The sequence below is a fragment of the Macaca fascicularis genome, chromosome 1, assembly GCF_037993035.2.
Source record: "Macaca fascicularis isolate 582-1 chromosome 1, T2T-MFA8v1.1".
NCBI classification, from domain to species: Eukaryota; Metazoa; Chordata; class Mammalia; order Primates; family Cercopithecidae; genus Macaca; species Macaca fascicularis.
The window spans coordinates 143,587,643-143,593,642 of NC_088375.1; positions in this window are offsets into that span (position 1 = coordinate 143,587,643).

Genomic DNA, 6,000 nt, shown 5'->3' on the forward strand with positions numbered 1-6,000 from the left:
TTCTACTGCATACCGAACTATGATGGTTGTCTCGAGGAAAAGCACTTGTTTGATTTTTTTCAGTTGCAAACGGAACTAGCTGCTTTTATCATGGAATGACATTTTTACTTGAAAAAACTGACAAACTCTAGTTATTCAAACTTGGGTAGTTGGCAGACATTTTCTTGAAAATGAATAAAGTGAGCCTGTCACTTCAAGAAAAATGACTGACAGTGTTTGTTGCTAAAGATAAAATACAAGCTTTCAAACAAAAATTGGAATGTTAGAAAACTTGTAGCCACCACTATCAGCTAGACAGCTTCCAGTACTTAAAGACTCCAATAAGATTGATGGTGATATTAATTAATGTGATTTTTAAAAATATTGTATAAGGAAATATGTTAACATTTGGAAGATCTGTGTAACTCAGTGAACTAATCTTTTCCAAATAACCCATCATGAGGTTATAAGACCATGTATGGATAAAGGATCCTTTCAAAGTGCAAGACAGCCTAACAGATTTTAATGTAGCAGAGCATGAAAAGTTCATTGACATGATTTCAGATTCTACATTGTAACTAACTTTTAAGAAACTACCACTTTGGCCAGGCATGGTGGCTCATACTTGTAATCCCAGGACTTTGGGAGGCCAAGGTAGGAGGATCACCTGAGGACAGGAGTTCGAGAACAGCCTGGCCAACATGGTGAAATCCTGTCTCTACTAAAAATACAAAAAAATTAGCCGGGCATGGTGGTGGGCACCTGTAATCCCAGCTACTCAGGAGGTGAGGCATGAGAATCGATGGAACCCAAGTGGCAGAGGTTGCAGAGAGCCGAGATTGCACCATTACACTCCGGCCTGGGCAACCAAGTGAGACTCTGTCTCAATTAAAAAAAAAAAAAAAGACAAGACAAAAAAAAAAGAAAGAAAGAAAAAAAAAGGAACTACCACTTAAAGAGTTTTGATGCAGTATCCAAAAAGAATATCCACGATTATCAGAAGAGGCTATTAAAATACACTTCTTTTCAACTATGTTATCTGTGTGAGGCCAGATTTTCTTCATATAGCTCAAAAACAAAAACAACAACAAAACAGACTGCAATTGATTAAATGCAGAAGCAGATATCAGAATTCAGCTGTCTTCAATTAATCCGGAGATTTGCAAAAATCTAAAACACTGCCATGGGTTTGTTATGGCAGCTAGCTGTTTTTCATAAAAATATTTAGGTTAAACTGTAATTGTTTTATTATTGTTATTTTAAAATTAATATATGCACATCTTAAAATTTTCTCAGTTTTGATTTCTGATATGGAAATATTGATACATGTAACCCACATAAACAAAAGCTCTTTGGGATCATCAATAATTTTTAAGGGTTTAAGGGGATCCTGAGACGAAAATGTTTGAGAACTACTGGGATAAATTGTTTTGCAGTAACAAAGGTGTCTTGAATTTCAGTGGTTTAACACCACAAATGTTTATTTCCCACTCATACACCATCAGGCAACTTTCAGCTGCCTTCCACATGCTGAGTCAGCAATCCGGGTTACTCCACTGTGCAGTTCTGCTGTCTGAACACACGGCCTTCACGATTACAGCTGCAGAAGACAAAGCTGGAAGATGGCACAAGACTCAATATTCTTCGGTGTGTCACTGCCACTCACTGCTCACTTGGCAGAACTGGTCACATGGCCCCACCCAACTGCAAGTGGGCTAGAAAATGTGAGACAAATATTTGGTGAGCCACAAATGGCTGTAAACACTATGTGCAAAGAATGTGTGGTGAGAAACTGTAGTTCCATTGAATGAACTGATGGAGCACATATAGTGAGATAAGATGTAATGCAGATTTACAAGAAAAAATCAAACAACCCCATCAAAAAGTGGGCAAAGGATATGAACATACACTTCTCAAAAGAAGACATTTATGCAGCCAACAGACACATGAAAAAATGCTCATCATCACTTGCCATCAGAGAAATGCAAATCAAAACCACAATAAGATACCATCTCACACCAGTTCGAATGGCGATCATTAAAAAGTCAGGAAACAACAGGTGCTGGAGAGGATGTGGACAAATAGGAACACTTTTACACTGTTGGTGGGATTGTAAACTAGTTCAACCATTGTGGAAGACAGTGTGGCGATTCTTCAAGGATCTGGAACTAGAAATACCATTTGACCCAGCCATCCCATTACTGGGTATATACCCAAAGGATTATAAATCATGATGCTATAAAGACACATGCACACGTTTGTTTATTGCGGCACTATTCACAATAGCAAAGACTTGGAACCAACCCAAATGTCCATCAGTGACAGACTGGATTAAGAAAATGTGGCACATATACACCATGGAATACTATGCAGCCATAAAAAAGGATGAGTTCATGTCCTTTGTAGGGACGTGGATGCAGCTGGAAAACATCATTCTCAGCATGCTATCACAATGACAGAAAACCAAACACCTCATGTTCAGGTGGGAATTGAACAGTGAGAACACTTGGACATGGGAAGGGGAACATCACACACCAGGGCCTGTCGTGGGGTGGGGCGGGGGGAGGGATAGCATTAGGAGATATACCTAATGTAAATGATGAGTTAATGGGTGCAGCACACCAACATGGCACATGTATACATATGTAACGAAACTGCATGTTGTGCACATGTACCCTAGAACTTAAAGTGTAATTTAAAAAAAAATGTAATGCAGATATAGGCTGAGGAGACTTCTAGGGCCAGATCGTGTAGGCTGGTCTCATAAGCTGTGGTAAAGATTGTGGGCTTTTTCAGAGCAATGGGAAGACAATGAACGGTTTAAACAATTGGTGACAACGATCAGCTTTATCTTTGGATAGATCACTGCAGCTGTGGAATAAAATGTAGGGGGGTGGGAGTGCACATAGTGAAGTGCTGTGCTGACAAATCAGATCTTCAGGGAAAACCAAATGCCTTGACTCATGGTGCTTGCCAATTTCTGTAGTGCAAATATTTCCACCATGGCCAATTTCAAGCTTGCAAATTTGATGTCACTGAACACAGTTATGAAGAGGCATGCACAATTGGCTGTTATGAGCCATTAAAGCAGCCTTCAGCCTTTCTTGCCCGGAGGCAAGAAAACTATTTGGGAGGCTACTCCAGACATAAGACATTTGTAGCTTAAACTTTCCTCTCCTTTGAGCATACAGCTGGAGCTAACTCCAACATTTAGTCACAAACTGCATTTCAGTGACTAAAACCTCCTGCCTACACCACAAATACAACTACCACCAACACTGCATATCATCAAGATTTTTCCTGCTATTACTATAATATATGAGGGTGAGAGGTCTGGCTATCTCCCCCCTTCCATCCACAGTCTTGCTTCCAGTCCAAAAAACATGGGCCTATTTCCCGTAAGGATAGGCAAAGAGATTCTCTTCCACAATTAGCTCATCTTCCTAGTGCCACGTTTGCAAACACCTCAGATATTCTGGCATAATATTTCTTCTCAACTCTTCCAGGAAGCGGGCAGCCCAGAAAGCTGCTACAAAGGCCCTGCTTGGGTTTTTAGCCATTTCTGATTTACATGAAAAGATTCACAAGAATCAAAATAGTTACAGGCTCTACAACTACAGGTTCTACTAAAGACTTTGCAAACTTATGAAGCGGTGAAACCTCGGCTTTTGCTAGCTGGCTCAAAATGGAACCAGATGACCGTCTGGCAGGGATGAGAGACTGAGCGAGAGTGCCTACTCGGGGCCCTTTTGCTGAAGTTACCAGGTATCCAAGACTTGCAGCAGCAGACAGTCATTCCCTTTGTCTACCCGACCTTAGATTTAGCTAGTTTACCCAGGCTCTTTTTCCTTCTTCCTCCCCACGGCTCAAGTTTCCGTGCAAAATAACAGCTTGTATATACCTGAAGTGGTGCCTGGGGTGCTGCTATTTAAATAATTCTGCCTCTAAATACAACAACAGGTGTCCCTCACAATGTAGCTCCCACATTTTAACTGTTTTGTATTTTTCTCCAGAGAGCCATAGGAATTTTTAAAAAATGGCTTGTCTGGCTCAGATAATTACCCCTTCTTTTTTCTCTCCCTCCTTCTTTTCCCTCCTTTCCTTCCTTCCCTCCTCCCTTCCTTCCTCTCACTCTCTCTTTTCTTTTTGCTTTTCTCTTCATATAAAGTAGTCTTTCTCAGCTGCCTCACCCATCCCTCCTGCTGATTCTGGAAGTCACTGACCCTTGGGCAGAGTGGGACATTGATGTGCTGGCTCCAAAGTTCCCTTCTCCTGGCTCTGCCTGTTGGACAAACCTCTAAACAGAAAAAAAGGGACTCTAACCAGGTTCAGTTGCAATCAAAGGTCTCCTGTAACCCATGTCAGCAGACACCCAAGTAATCAAAGGGCAACAAAGGTAGATGTGGTGGGCAGATGAGGAAGAAAATCCACAAAAACCTGGATGCCATCAAATGCTAATGTTCTCTCTTGAAACAAATTATAAGAACAAGATTGAATAGCATGGACTTTAATATTCTGTTTTACACATTTCAGTTCTTGTTCCTAAATTAACTGAAACCACAAACCAAATAGAAGAGCTGAAAACCAAAGAGAATACACCTCTAATTTTGCTGGAGTCACCTAATCCAAATATTCCTGGCTATGCTGGCAGAAATCCTGAGTGAACGGATTAAGAGGCCGACTTCTTATATTGCAAGGTAAAGATACTATTTTAAAAATATATTTTTTATCACCATCATGTAATGAAATAAAGGATATTTAAACATCAAATATTTTAATGAATTTAGCAGGAAGAAAACTCTCTACATTATCCTTTTTTCACCTGGCAAAGGAATGGTGAAAATTATGGTCCTTTTAGCAGCATTTGAGAATCTAAGTCTCAGTGCATTCAGCTACATCTAAGGGAAAGACACTATATTTGTCAGGTATTCTCATTAGATCTATGGAGAAATAAAGTATCAGAGGGATTAAACAACTTGCCCAACACCACATCGCTAATAACATCAGAGTTAGAATTCAACCCAAGATGCAACTCTTTCCATGGGGAAATAAAAATGGTAACAGTAGATTTTCCCAGCCTCAGTATTGGATATAGGCCTATTCTTCCTGTTGTATAATTCTCTGCCCATCAGATAATCTTCCAATCATGTTTTTGATTTCACAAGGAAACCTACTAGCAGGTAAAGAGATTCTGAAATAGTCTGCATCCGGTTGTAAATTATTAGCTTTGCTGTTTACAAATCAATCTCAACAGAGTTCAGGTGTCGGAAGCCTATTTCCTGAGGCAGGGCCGGGGAAATGAAGAATAGACTGTGGGATTTTTAGACTTGAGAAACCTGACTTTCCAGCTCTAGAATTCAAAGGCAACAAACATGCTGATGAGCACTGACAGGGCTGTAGAGAACATTCTGTCTGGCTGTGACCAAGGATGGACCCTCCACCTGCCAAGCAAATGGTTCTCCAGCAGGTATTCTCTGCAGGTGACGCAGTAGCTGACTGTGAGCATGGGCACATCACTACACTCTCCACCCAAGTTACAGTTTCTTCATCCATGCGTGGGAAGGATCTGGATAAAATAGTCTTGAGAACTTCTCCTAGATTGACAAGCTAAAGCAATGATAATGACCAATGAAATCCTAAGGACATTTTCTCCCGCTAAATGTAGAAATCGGCATTTTTCTTTTCTTTCTTTATTTTTTTAAATTCTAATTTGGTTTATATGGCATTTCTTGGTTTTAGCTGCACACGATCTGGGAACGAAGCAAGACTCATTTCCTTCATTTTCTTCCCCCAGTGTCATCCACTTCCACCAGCTCCCAGCAAAACACACACTGTGCCAGCTAAAGCTACTTGCTTTTGAGGAGTTCTTATTCATAGGTGAAATGAGAAACTGTCTGTAATTCATGTAGGGCGTGGTACCCTATAGCAAGCAGTCACTAAATGGTAATTATAATTATCGTAGGTCTACATCTACTGCTTGATTGCCTCCATTTTTTTAATAGTATGACCTAAGTCCCCACC